Raw genomic sequence first — 13929 nt, 5'->3', positions numbered from 1 at the left:
CAATCATTTCAGTTTAGCATTAAATAATTTCAGTTAAGTGTCCAATCATTCCAGTTTAAAGCCCAGTCCTTTCAGTTTAGAGTCCAATCGTTTCAGTTTAGCTTCAAATAATTTCACTGTAGTGTCCAATCATTTCAGCTTAATGTCCAATCATTCCAGTTTACAATCCAATCATTTCAGTTTAATGCCCCATCATTCCAGTTTAGAGTCCAGTCATTTCAGTTTAGAGTCTAATCATTTCAGTTAAGTGTCCAATCTTTTCAGTTTAGAGTCCAATCATTTCAGTTTAAAGTCTAATCATTTCAGTTTAGCTTCAAATAAGTTCAGTGTAGTGTCCAATCATTTCAGTCTCGAATCTGATCATTCCAGTTTAACATCCAATCATTCCAGTTTAGAATCCAATCATTGCAGTTTAATGTCCAATCATTCCATTTTAAAGCCCAGTCACTTCAGTTCAACATCCAATCGTTTCAGTTTACAGCCCCATCATTTAACACTGATAACTAATAATCGCTATGCTGCAGTTGTTTTGGGAAATGCCACTTTATTTCAAACACATTGGAGTGAGACTGTAATCAGCACCAAAACACTGATGCACTTCCTCCCACACCATAACGGACCACATAGTTTTCTGTCTAAGCGCAAGCTGCTGCTATAAATGTTCAGACGACTCTAGTGAATTAGTGGATGATGGATTATCATCAAATCCATTAAAACATGAATTAGAGACACCATTAGAGTCATGAGCACTGCTTCCACCTAGTGTTCATTAAGCAAGAGGTGAAATGATGTGATGTGAGTCAGTTCAGTTAACGGATCCGTTCACCAGTTGGTTCAGTTGCATCATTAGTATTTTGTGTTTCTTTATACTGAGCCTGTAGTCTGATTCTGACACCCTGCCTAATAGCCTACCCAGGATCTCTATCCCAGATATGACTTTACACCACACAGGTAAAAAACAAAACACGAACCGTTATGGAGTAGCGGTGAAGCACCAAGAACTCACTTTACTATGAACACCTGCTCATTGATGTGGTTATCCAATCAGCCAATCACATTTCAGCAGCACAATGCATAAAATCATAGAGATACAGGTCAGGAGCTTCAGTTAAAGTTCACATCATAATCTGAGTGATTTTGATCTTCTGGGCTTTTCACACACAGCAGTACCTCGAGGTGGCACAGTGGTGCAGTGGGCAGCACTATCACCTTACTGCAAGCAGGTTCTGGGTTCAAAGCTCGCTGCCTTTCTGTGTGGAGTTTGCGTATTCTCCTCCTTGTCCCTGTCCAGGTTTCCTCTGGGTGCTCCGGTTTCCTCCCATAGATCTGAATGACTCTCCCAGGTCTCTGTCTCTGTGTTAGCCCAGTGATTGACTGGTGACCTGTCCTGGATTCGAGTATACCCTGCCTTTGCCCCAAATTCAGCTTGGATTGCCTCCAGCTCACCCACAACGGATGGCAAAGTGGCATAAATAATGAATGAATGAATGCTATTGATTGTGTATGCTGATGTCTATGAGGCTTTGGAAAACGTTATTTCGTTCTACTGTGTACTTGTACGCAGCTAGAATGATAATAAATACTATCTAATCTCCCTCTTACTAAATGTGCTGTTTAGTTTGTAGAGTAAAGCTTGAAAGCTACACGAGGTAAAAGATCATATTAAAGTGAAAACAAAATATACCCCTCCCCTTTTTTTTTAAACTTTTTGCTAATTGTTTGAGTGCATCTCAAACGATTAGAATATCGTGAAAAAGTTCATTTCTTTTCATGATTTAATTCAAAAAGATAATCTTTCATATAGTCTATTCATTACACATAATATTGCAAACCTTTTTGTGCTTTAATTTTGATGATTATGGCTTACAGCTCACGAAAATCAAAAATCCAGCATCTCAAATTATTAGAATATTTCCTAAGATCAATCAAAAAAGGATTCACAATGCAGAAATGTCCAACTTCTGAAAAGTACGTACTGTATATTAATTTATACACTCAGTACTTGGTTGGGGCTCCTTTAGCACAAATTACTGCATCAGTGCAGTGTGGCATGGAGGCGATCAGCCTGGGGCACTGCGGAGGTGTTTTTGAAGCCCAGGTTGCTTTGATGGCAGCCTTCAGCTAGTCTGTATTTTTGGGTTAAGAGTTTCTCAACTTCCTCTCGACAATAGCCAATAGATTCTCTGTGGGGTTCAGGTCAGGCGAGTTGGCTGTCCAATCAAGCACAGTAATATCTATGGGTAGCTGCTAAGTCCTGCTGGAAAAGGAAATCGGCATCTCCATAAAGCTTGTCAGCAGATGGAAGAATGAAGTGCTCTAAAACCTCCTGGTAGACAACTGCATTGACTTTGGACTTGATAAAACACACTGGACCAACGCCAGTAGATTACAACCCCGATTCCAAAAAAGTTGGGACAGAGTACAAATTGTAAATAAAAATGGAATGCAGTAATTTACAAATCTCAAAAACTGATATTGTATTCACAATAGAACATAGACAACATATCAAATGTCGAAAGTGAGACATTTTGAAATTTCATGCCAAATATTGGCTCATTTGAAATTTCATGACAGCAACACATCTCAAAAAAGTTGGGACAGGGACAATAAGAGGCTGGAAAAGTTAAAGGTACAAAAAAGGAACAGCTGGAGGACCAAATTGCAACTCATTAGGTCAATTGGCAATAGGTCATTAACATGACTGGGTATAAAAAGAGCATCTTGGAGTGGCAGCGGCTCTCAGAAGTAAAGATGGGAAGAGGATCACCAATCCCCCTAATTCTGCGACGACAAATAGTGGAGCAATATCAGAAAGGAGTTCGACAGTGTAAAATTGCAAAGAGTTTGAACATATCATCATTTACAGTGCATAATATCATCAAAAGATTCAGAGAATCTGGAAGAATCTCTGTGCGTAAGGGTCAAGGTCGGAAAACCATACTGGGTGCCCGTGATCTTCGGGCCCTTAGACGGCACTGCATCACATACAGGCATGCTTCTGTATTGGAAATCACAAAATGGGCTCAGGAATATTTCCAGAGAACATTATCTGTGAACACAATTCACCGTGCCATCCACCGTTGCCAGCTAAAACTGTATATTTCAAAGAAGAAGCCGTATCTAAACATGATCCAGAAGCGCAGATGTCTTCTCTAGGCCAAGGCTCATTTAAAATGGACTGTGGCAAAGTGGAAAACTGTTCTGTGGTCAGACGAATCAAAATTTGAAGTTCTTTATGGAAATCAGGGACGCCGTATCATTCGGACTAAAGAGGAGAAGGACGACCCAAGTTGTTATCAGCGCTCAGTTCAGAAGCCTGCATCTCTGATGGTATGGGGTTGCATTAGTGCGTGTGGCGTGGGCAGCTTACACATCTGGAAATACACCATCAATGCTGAAAGGTATATCCAGGTTCTAGAGCAAGATATGATCCCATCCAGACGACGTCTCTTTCAGGGAAGACCTTGCATTTTCCAACATGACAATGCCAAACCACATACTGCATCAATTACAGCATCATGGCTGCGTAGAAGAAGGGTCCGGGTACTGAACTGGCCAGCCTGCAGTCCAGATCTTTCACCCATCGAAAACATTTGGCGCATCATAAAACGGAAGATACGACAAAAAAGACCTAAGACAGTTGAGCAACTAGAATCCTATATTAGACAAGAATGGGTTAACATTCCTATCCCTAAACTTGAGCAACTTGTCTCCTCAGTCCCCAGAAGTTTACAGACTGTTGTAAAGAGAAAAGGGGATGTCTCACAGTGGTAAACATGGCCTTGTCCCAACTTTTTTGAGATGTGTTGTTGTCATGAAATTTAAAATCACCTAATTTTTCTCTTTAAATGATACATTTTCTCAGTTTAAACATTTGATATGTCATCTATGTTCTATTCTGAATAAAATATGGAATTTTGAAACTTCCACATTATTGCATTCCGTTTTTATTTACAATTTGTCCTTTGTTCCAACTTTTTTGGAATCGGGGTTGTACATGGCGCTCCAAATCATCACAGACTGTGGAAACTTCACACTGGACTTCAAACACCTTGGACTCCATGACTCTCCACTCTTCCTCCAGGCTCGAGGAGCTTGATTTCCAAATGAAATGCAAAATTTACTTTCATCTGAAAATCGGTGTTTGGACCACTGAGCAACAGTCAAGTTCTTTCTCTCCTCAGCCCACGTAAGACACTTGTGACATTGTCTCTGGTTCAGGAGTGGCTTGATATTCAGAATGTGGCAGTTGTAGCCCCTTTCCTGAAGACATCTGTGCATGGTGGTTCTTGATGCACTGACACCAGCGTGAAGCTCTTCCAAGTTCTTGAATCGACTTTTCTTGACAATCCTCTCAAGGCTGTGGTCATTGATAGAAATATCTGTTTGGCATGCTTAAAACTGGAACAGGCAGGCTGTTCTGATTGCTACTTGTTTTGATTAGTTAAATCCTTGAGATTTATCTTTGCTCGAACATTCTGCTCTCTGCTTAATGAAGGTTACGTTGAACAGTCATGTCTTTCTTCTTTCATAAGACGATGATCCTGACAGGTGATGTAATGGTACAGTACAAAATGTCTCTCTTCTTTCATAAAGTAGTGTAGTGTAAACCAGTGATGTAATGCTTCATCACCCATTTACGTTACCCTGTCATACATAGATAACTTAGCTTCATCAATCACATCAACAGCCAGTCACAGAGCTACAACACACTCTTGAATGTGAATATATACTCATGTTTGTCCTACAACAAACTGAGAAACATCTCTGTGAAGAGCTGTGTCAGTGATTGTTTGCTCCCGGATCAAGCCATGAGGCAGAATCTCCGAGGTTGCAGAAGTCGACATTTCTAGATCATACTTTGTCAATTCAACCTCTATGAATACAGACAGATCAAAACCTATCAGTCATCCCTGTTGCTTGTGCACCTTTTCCAGCCAGCCTTTTCAGCAATGACCTTCTGTGGCTTCCTTGTGGAGGGTGTTGACGATCATCTTCTGGACAACTGTCAAGTCAGCAGTCTTCCCCATGACTGTGGTTGCTTGTACTGAACTAGCCCGAGAGATACACAGTATCTATACTGTTTTACTCAAACTCGAAATGAAATATTCTAATAATTTGAGATATGTTTTTGTATTAATTTTAATTTTTTTTCCCTAGAGCCCATAATGATCAAAATTAAATTGGAAAAATGCTTGAAACATTTTAATTTATGTTTAATGAGTCGGGAATATATTAAATTTACACTTTCTCAAATAACTGATGGAAAATATTGAACTTTTCCACGATATTCTAATTGTTTCAGATGTACTATTATATAGAGGATATTAAAGTGTTGCGCAAAGATATGAAATTTATCTTCAAGTGGTGAATGTATATATCGTGAGTGAGCAAAGTGAATGAGTGAAATATTTTTCAACACGAGAAGATAAACTACATATCCTCGTACCACCGTGTAATGTTCTTTATATTATATGGACGCATCCACAAAAAAAAAAAACACAAGTTAATCAAAAGAATTTTAATTTTGAACCGGTTTGCCATTTTGACAACACACATCTAGTCAGCGGAGTGAAATATCGGGAATTATTGTACATACAGGACACTTTTTTGATGGAATAAAAACGTATTTTTTTCGCGGTCCAGTTTCCATCAAATCCTGCGCTCTGATTGGCTGGCGAGTGGGTCCGTATCCTATGATACGGACCCCAGTTACGGACCTCTGGCAACTCGCTCATTCACAACAACAACAAACATGGTAGCAATTTTTGTCAACATTTATTTTCACATTTCTCAGGAGAATAGCATTAATTTTACAGCATGGATAGCGATAATGACAGTGTTCACAGCGAAAGCGAGTTTTACTACCCTGATGAAGAAGAAATAAAAGAAAACATTTCAGGAGAAAGCTAAAAACCTGTAATTTGCTAACGCCGAGCAAAAACATGGCTGAATCCTGAATGACTCAATTTTGTATAAATAGGGGACTACATAGGCGGCAAAATGTAGTTTTTTCCTGCCATGGAAGTGCACTTGTATACCGAGGAGGAAGCCATTTGCATTACAGCCGTGAATGAGGATTCAAAATGGCGGCTCGGCTCGGTTTTCCCTTTCGGGCGCTCTCGTTTTCTGTTAGAATTTGGTAAAGAAAAAAATAAATATGTTATTTACCAGCTTAAGGTCGGTCTGTATGGTGAAATACTGTGACCTCGGCCCAGAAGGCCTTGCTCAGTACTTTCAAGACCTCGGTCATGGTATTTCACGATACGGACCTCCCAGCTGGTAAATAACACACACACACACACACACATATATATATATATATATATATATATATATATATATATATATATATATATATATATATATTTTTTTTTTTTTTGTGGTCCAAATCCTGCGCTCTGATTGGCTGGCGAGCGGGTCCGTATCCCACGATACGGACCCCAGTTACGGACCCCGGCTACGGACCTCTGGCGACTCGCTTGTTCACAACAACAACAAACATAGTAGAATTTTTTGTCAACATTTATCTTTTTTTAATAAGATTTATTTATAAGATTATCAAAAATCTTATAAATTTTTCCAGCATTTCTCAGGAGAATAGCATTAATTTTACAGCATGGATAGTGATAACAACAGTGTTCACAGTGAAAGTGAGTTTTACTACCCTGAGGAAGATGAAATAAAAGAAAACATTTCAGGAGAAAGCTAAAAACCTGTAATTTGCTAACGCCGAGCAAAAACATGGCTGAATCCTGAATGACTCAATTTTGTATAAATAGGGGACTACATAGGTGGCAAAATGTAGTTTTTTTCCTGCCATGGAAGTGCACTTGTATACCGAGGAAGAAGCCATTTGCATTACAGCCGTGAATGAGGATTCAAAATGGCGGCTCGGCTCGGTTTTCCCTTTCGGGCGCTCTCGTTTTCTGTTAGAATTTGGTAAAGAAAAAATAAATATATTATTTACCAGCTTAAGGTCGGTCTGTATGGTGAAATACCGTGACTTCGGCCTTGAATACTGACCTCAGCCCAGAGGGCCTCGGTCAGTACTTTCAAGACCTCGGTCACGGTATTTCACGATGCGGACCTCCCAGCTGGTCAATATGTATTCTATTCCCTTCTAGCGGATTTCATTCATTTGGTTTGATAGCATGAAATATTGTTAGTATATCGCTAATCCTACATGTATTACATGACTCTACCCAATGGAGAATGAGCGTTGAATATGGTTTATGATATTGTATAGTTGTCAAGACAACAAGATGTCACATGTTGGAGCTGATGTGAGCCTTCAGTGAGAAAGTTTTCTGCTGCACATGCGGGCTTAAAACTTCTGCACTAGCGAGCAACTGGGACGATTTATAAACAAACATGGCTGCCAGGTTTGCTTAGTTGAATACGGAAGACTTTGAGAGAATTTTGAAAGAGAACGACGCGTTGAACACCCAAAAGGAATGTATAATAATAATAATAATATTGGCTGGCTTTTTTCATGGTATATCAGATATATTCCATTAGCTGAATGGAATATATCTGATCTACCACTCAACACCAGCCAATATTATTTAACCATAGAAACGTCATCAGTGACCCCCTCACACCCTCATTATGGACTGTTCTCACCTCTGGCCTCTGGAAAGAGGTTCCGCAGCATTAGGTGCAGGACCACCGGGTTCTGTAAGAGTTTTTTCCCTCAGGTCACCAGACTGCTAAACTCCAAACCCAAACTCTAAACTTCTATTTATAACTTGAACATTCCTAATTCCACAGGTCACTTTATACTATCGCACTTTATAATATTTTTGCTGCTGCATAATTTAATTTAATACACTTCCTATTTAATTCTGTGCTGAGCCAAATTGCAATGAAATTTCGTTCTGTGTACACTTGTTGCACACTGAATGACAATAAAGGTTGTCCAAGTCTAAGTTTTGGTTTTCCATGTCCCGGATGTAGTTTGCATGAAAAATACAAGTGGTGTATTTCCCAGTAAAACACTCATGTCTCTATAATACGGAATCGTATTGCTGCCACACCAGAAAAAAGAAAAAAAAAACCAGTATCACTTAATGATGTAAAAAGTTTATTGTTATAACAATAAACTTTTCACATTATTATGTGGGCGGCACGGTGGTGTAGTGGTTAGCACTTCCGCCTCACAGCAAGAAGGTTCTGGGTTCGAGCCCAGCAGGCAACGGGGGCCTTTCTGTGTGGAGTTTGCATGTTCTCCCCGTGAATGGGTTTTCTCCGGGTGCTCTGATTTCCCTGACAGTCCAAAGACATGCAAGTTAGGCTAATTGGTGGCTTTAAATTGACCGTAGGTGTGAATGGTTGTTTGTCTCTCTGTGTCAGGCTTGTGATGATCTGGAGACTTGTCCAGGGTGGACCCCGCCTCTCGCCCATAGATTAGATTAGATTAGATAGAACTTTATTGATCCCTTTGGGAGGGTTCCCTCAGGGAAATTAAAATTCCAGCAGCATCGCTACAGGATAAATAGAAAACATTTCTAGATAAATTAAGTATGAACATATACAAATATAATATATATATATATATATATATATATATATATATATGAAAAATTCCAGCAGGAGAGGTATTGCACATTGTCCAGTACTGCTTTTTGTCAGGCTAGGCTACTGCTCCTTCCCGTCCTCTGTCCTCCTGTTACCCCTCCTCCCCCCCAGAGAGGAGTTGTACAGTCTGATGGCATGAGGGACAAAGGAGTTTTTAAGTCTGTTAGTCCTGCACTTGGAAAGGAGCATTCTGTCACTGAACAGGCTCCTCTGGTTGCTGATGACGGTGTGCAGAGGGTGACTGGCATTGTCCATGATGTTCAGTAGTTTGTCCATAGTCCTCTTCTCTGCCACCGTCACCAGAGACGTCATGCCGACCACAGAGCCGGCCCACCTGATCAGTTTGTCCAGCCTGGATGTGTCCTTCTTGGATGTGCTGCCCCCCCAGCACACCACGGTGTAAAACAGGACACTGGCGACCACGGACTGATAGAACATCCACAGGAGTTTCCTGCAGATGTTAAAGGGCCGCAGCCTCCTAAGGAAGTATAGCCTGCTCTGTCCCTTCCTGTACAAGTGCTTGGTGTTGCGAGTCCAGTTCAGCTTGCTGTCCAGCCACAGCCCGACGTACTTGTAGGAATCTACAGCCTCCACCTTGACTCCCTCGATCAGAACTGGTCGTGACCTTGATCTGGACCTCCCAAAGTCAATGACCAGCTCCTTGGTCTTCGAGGTGTTGAGCTGCAGATGGTTCCTGTTGCACCAAATGGCAAAGTCCCTCACCAGGCTCCTATACTCCTCCTCTCTGTCATCACTGATACACCCCAAGATGGCTGTGTCATCTGCGAACTTCTGAATGTGACACAGCTCCGAGTTGTAGCAGAACTCAGCTGGGATAGGCTGGGATAGGCTCCAGCTTGCCTGCGACCCTGCACAAGATAAGTGGTTACAGATAATGGCAGAGGCTCCAACTTTCCCGCCATGGGCGGAAGATCTCCCGGTTTAGGGAACATTTAGAAAATCCTCCCGACCTCCTGGTGACAACATAAAAATCTCCCACCCACCCTTACTACACATGATTAGTTAAAAAAATATATAAATTGATACATTTATGTTGCCGAAAATTAATAGTTGACTTTCCGCTTTTTGTGTGTCTGACATTGTATGGGTGGACTCAAGTGTGTACCCCGCCGTATATGCCGATTCCCCGGTTGGTACACCGATCGGCGTAACGGGGGGATTGGAGTGAATGCCGGAGGCATGCGCGTGCAGATCAAGCGTACATATGAATCGAGCGGAATTCGGTACGCCGCAGGGTACACACTTGAGCCCACCCAATGTCTTAACAGTTACTGATAAAACATACAGATGGCGCTATTAATGATACGCGCGAGAGAACGAGAAAACCCACGACACTCAACCATTTTGTTTGTTTTTTTGGATCTGCATTTCGTCTGGATTTATCGCCTGCTCGTCTTTAACTTTATGTTCTCTTGAATGAGATAATGAAACGAAGTTCCGTTGGTGGAAATGGCGAAAGCCAAACTATGCAGAAAAAATATCAGAAAATCACCAAGATAAAGTTTGGATCGCCCGTCGCGATGGTCGCCAGGGACGAATGGCGGACTATTTTGGACGGCAGCAAGACGACCCTATATCTGACAAGGTTAGATCACCAGACTAGACGTTAGATTCTAACGAACTTGTCTGATTTTTTTTGTCTGACTTTTACTAACTTAGACTTAGAAATAGAATATTATTAGAAGAACATTATCATCAGAGGGTCTACCATTGGCAATTTATAATCGTCATTATTGACATTAACATTGACTTTAGGCATATTAAAGTTTGGTGTAGTGGTTAGCGCTGTCGCCTCACAGCAAGAAGGTCCGGGTTCGAGCCCCGTGGCCGGCGAGGGCCTTTCTGTGCGGAGTTTGCATGTTCTCCCCGTGTCCGCGTGGGTTTCCTCCGGGTGCTCCGGTTTCCCCCACAGTCCAAAGACATGCAGGCTAGGTTAACTGGTGACTCTAAATTGAGCGTAGGTGTGAATGTGAGTGTGAATGGTTGTCTGTGTCTATGTGTCAGCCCTGTGATGACCTGGCGACTTGTCCAGGGTGTACCCCGCCTTTCGCCCGTAGTCAGCTGGGATAGGCTCCAGCTTGCCTGCGACCCTGTAGAACAGGATAAAGCAGTTAGAGATAATGAGATGAGATTTTTTTTTCTTTTTTCTAGTGTATGGAATCAATTTTGTGCCAAAATGTTCATACAATACTTTTGAAATATCAAAGAAAAACGACAAATCAAAATACAAAAAAAAAGTCAATTTTTTTAGACTGGCAAACAAATTATTCGTGTAATTGTGCAAAATATCAGTCTATTACTCTTCAGAAACCTTTTATTTTTGTTCCGCGTCTTTCTCAGTTTTGTTTGACGTAATTTATTTTGGTTGCGATTCCAGCTTTCTCGTTTGCGCTCCCTGACTTTTTGCTTGCAGTTTTGGCACAAACTTCACGTGTGGGTGGGCTGTCCAGGAATGCATTCCCATTGGCTAACTTGTGTTTGACTGACAGCTACGCTCAGCGATTCCCCCGGAGGCTGTTGCGGCCATTTCCTACTCGGATTTTGGCGGACTGTTTGACGAATGACCGATCCATTGACGGTAAACAAGGATCGAGTGGACTTCAGTGGCGACTATGATATTGAATTAATTCAACAAAGTGTAAGTACGGGACAAATGTGCTGTATGTGTTGCAGTAGTACAAAATCCGAGTAGGAAATGGCCGCAACAGCTTCCGGGGGAATTGCTGAGCGTAACTGTCAGTCAAACACAAGTTAGCCAATGGGAATGCATTCCTGGACAGCCCACCCACACGTGAAGTTTGTGCCAAAACTGCAAGCAAAAAGTCAGGGAGCGCAAACGAGAAAGCTGGAATCGCAACCAAAATAAATTACGTCAAACAAAACTGAGAAAGAAGCGGAACAAAAATCAAATGGCCCTTTTCCACTACCCTTTTTCAGCTCACTTCAGCTCACTTCAGCCCGACACGGCTCGCGTTTCGACTACCTCAGAGCAGCACAACTCAGCTCGCTTCAGCCCTACTCAGCACCCAAAACTCGCACGGTTTTGGAGTGGGGCTGAAGCGAGCCAAACCGAGCTGAGTGGGGCTAGGGGCGTGAGGAGACACTCCTCTGCGCACTGATTGGTGAGGAGGAGTGTCCTCACATGCCCACACATGCCCCGCGAGCACGCTGGGATCTGTAAACACTGTAAACCCGGAAGAAGAAGAATTACGAATTACGAGAATTATGAAGCCTTATGCGCCTCGTCTCATCTATACGCTCTTGCCAGTATCTGTTGGCGTTGTCGGTGACAACAAGCCACAGCACCAAGACCAGCAACACTAACGACTCCATGTTTATTGTTTACTATCCGGGTCGTGAGACTACCGCTCAGTGGTGTAGTGGAGATTTTTAAAGTGGGGGTACGCGATTCGTGACGTCATCGATTTGATATCATGTCAGAAGCGGTAGCCTTTGTTTGGTCGCCTATGTTTGGTATGAATGATTTGTATAAATGTTACGTTCTTTTAACAACACAAGAGGGCACAAGAAGACACTTTTTTCAGACATTTTTATGTGTGCAATTTTCATTCGTGTTTGTCAGTACAGCCCAACTGTTATGGCGAAAAGCCACGGTTTATTTTGTCTCCAATAAATATGCCGAAATGGCTAAAGAGGAACAAATTCGCCTTCTCCTTCCAAATGCATCGTCGTAGACAGCACCACTCTGCTGCTGGAACTCAACATAAACCTTGCATAGGTTTAACATGGACTATCAGGCGTGAAGCCAAAATATTGGAAATTATGATACACAAACACCTTTGTTCATGTTCGATTCATGTTCATTTGAGCCGAGCTGCATTCGGAATTCGATATTTTTACTAGCCTACTTACTGTCGTGGCAACAGCTACAGCATGTGTCCAGAAGTTCAAAAAAAGTCACGTCACTCACTCACATCGCATACAAACCAGCAATGGGCTGAAATTTATTATAAAAGGCACCAATTGAATAAATCAAGCATTTAGTCTGGTGCGATTGAGGCACCTGCGTATACAAAATACATGACATGCAGCCATTGGGTTAAGCCCTACCATGCACTCCTTCTTAAAGACTTGAGTATTTCTTTAAATTTATTGTCATTTCACATTTTTGGATGTACAACAAAACACTAAACAGGAAGGCCACAAAGATTATGAATTTCAAATCATATATATATAATACAGTATGTGGTGAAATTATCCGCGTAAGGATGACCAGGCAGGCGATTATATCAGTTCTATTGCCCTCTCGGTGCTGCTACCATGAACGCCCGGAAATCACACACACACACAGACCCTACTGTTATTATTAGGCTATTCAAAATCATAGGCCTATACTGAGCAAAAATCACATTAGAACTTCAAAGATCATAAAGCATTAAACCGACAGATGGCGGAGTCAACCGTTTACATAATTCTAATATCTTGGCTGCGTTTAGAATGCATTCTACTTTGCGTCGCTACGTTTTACGTAACGTTCGATTGGGGGGCATTGATGATGAGCACAAAGGCACGTGTCACTTACTGTAGAGCGTATAAACTCAGGCCATTGAATGACAGTTTTTTTTTTTTTGAATCTCACCTCGGGAGAAGTGGGTGGACGGCGTAACCCCACGTACCACGCCCACTACACCCCTGCTACCGCTTAAAAGATCACTGATGTCACTGTTTGCGCCGCCTAATGACATCACGTGACGTCCACCCACTTTCGCTAACTCCACCCAATGTGTCCACCCACTTCCAGCCAGCACGGTTCAGCGCGGTTGTAGTCGAAATGCAACTCCAACAGCCCCACTCAGCTCGACTCAGCCCAACTCAGCACGGCACGGCTCAGCCCAACTCAGCTGCGTTGGTAGTCGAAAAGCGGCATTATAGACTATTTTGCACGATTACACGAATAATTTGTTTGCCAGTCTAAAAAATTGACTTTTTTTGTATTTTGATTTGTCGTTTTTGTTTGATATTTCAAAAGTATTGTATGAACATTTTGGCACAAAATTGATTCCATACTGGGGCGGCACGGTGGTGTAGTGGTTAGCGCTGTCGCCTCACAGCAAGAAGGTCCTGGGTTCGAGCCCCGGGGCCGGCGAGGGCCTTTCTGTGTGGAGTTTGCATGTTCTCCCCGTGTCCGCGTGGGTTTCCTCCGGGTGCTCCGGTTTCCCCCACAGTCCAAAGACATGCAGGTTAGGTTAACCGGTGACTCTAAATTGACCGTAGGTGTGAATGTGAGTGTGAATGGTTGTCTGTGTCTATGTGTCAGCCCTGTGATGACCTGGCGACTTGTCCAGGGTGTACCCCGCCTTTCGCCCG

Source organism: Neoarius graeffei, chromosome 10 (genome assembly GCF_027579695.1).
Source record: "Neoarius graeffei isolate fNeoGra1 chromosome 10, fNeoGra1.pri, whole genome shotgun sequence".
NCBI lineage: Eukaryota > Metazoa > Chordata > Actinopteri > Siluriformes > Ariidae > Neoarius > Neoarius graeffei.
This window is presented reverse-complemented; position numbering follows the sequence as displayed.